The following is a 1,546-nucleotide window of genomic DNA, read 5'->3' on the forward strand; positions in this document are numbered from 1 at the left end:
CCCCGCGACCCTGCTCTCAGGGTAGGCGGTTAGGCCGGGATAGGCCCCAGCATCCCCGCGACCCTGAGAGCAGGGTAGGCGGTTAGGCCGGGATAGGCCCCAGCATCCCCGCGACCCTGCTCTCAGGGTAGGCGGTTAGGCCGGGATAGGCCCCAGCATCCCCGCGACCCTGCTCTCAGGGTAGGCGGTTAGGCCGGGATAGGCCCCAGCATCCCCACGACCCTGCTCTCAGGGTAGGCGGTTAGGCCGGGATAGGCCCCAGCATCCCCGCGACCCTGAGAGCAGGGTAGGCGGTTAGGCCGGGATAGGCCCCAGCATCCCCGCGACCCTGCTCTCAGGGGTCGCGGGGATGCTGGGGCCTATCCCGGCAGCCATTGGGCGGCAGGCGGGGACACACCCTGGACAGGCCGCCAGGCCATCACACAGCCCCCCCCACCCCCATTCACACACCTAGGGGCAATTTGGTCCGGCTGAGTCACCTGACCTACATGTCTTTGGACGGTGGGAGGAAACCGGAGCCCCCGGAGGAAACCCACACAGACACGCAAACTCCACACGGAGGACGACCCCCCCCCAAGGCTGGACTACCCCGGGCCTCGAACCCAGGACCCTTCCCGCTGTGAGGCTACAGCAACGTGGCAGGGATGTCTGCTGAGACAAGTTCATTAGAACAAACTCGCGCGCTCGCAGTGGTTAAACAAGAACAGGTTTTATTATTATTTTGTAATACCATATATAATGCAATTGCATATCTTTGGCGAAAATAAATCTTATAAACATTTTATCAACAGAGGTTAGCATACAAAAACCAAAAGGTGTGTCTGTCTAACAGGCATGGCAGACGACTGACACAAACAGATACTGGGTTGGCAGCTTTGCTTAATCAAATGCAACAAAATGCTCTTCGTAACCATCATTTAACTGGATTTTGAAGAATCACATAATCAATATTCAATAACAGCTGTTAAGCGATGAAGCGACTGTATGCGGGTTTCGGGGCTGCGTTTGACCTGGGACCCCATAAATAATAATAACAATAATAATAGGTAGCTCATCCACAGATTAACATTCATCCAATCTTGAGTTTTGAAACAGTTGCTAACTTTGAGACCAACACAAGTTTTGTTTTGCGAGTGCTACAAAGGGAGCTCGTGAGTTTCATCACCGACGGTCTCTCCGTCTTTGTTCACCGTTCCTTTCCCATCATTCCAATTTAGGCAAATATCCAATAGTCGACGGTGTTTAGGAGGTTGACCCGGTTCATCTGGACACGTTGTGAACAGTACACACTGCCGCTGCAAAGTCACGACGATTTGCATATGAAACCGACTGATCGTGATTCCTTGACTGTGTTTTTGGTGTCGCCGTGCGGAGTGCAGGGAGGAGGTGTGTCGAGGGTGTCTGGCTGGGAGAGCTGGCGCTGGATCGGCTGAGGGAGCCTGGTCTGCTGCGCCCGGTGGGCCCAGGGACCACGGCCCTGACCGGCGCTGTGCCCGAGGAGGAAACGCAGAGGGCGGTCTGACGGGACGCGGAAGCGGGGCAGGCT

The sequence above is a fragment of the Lampris incognitus genome, chromosome 13, assembly GCF_029633865.1.
Source record: "Lampris incognitus isolate fLamInc1 chromosome 13, fLamInc1.hap2, whole genome shotgun sequence".
NCBI lineage: Eukaryota > Metazoa > Chordata > Actinopteri > Lampriformes > Lampridae > Lampris > Lampris incognitus.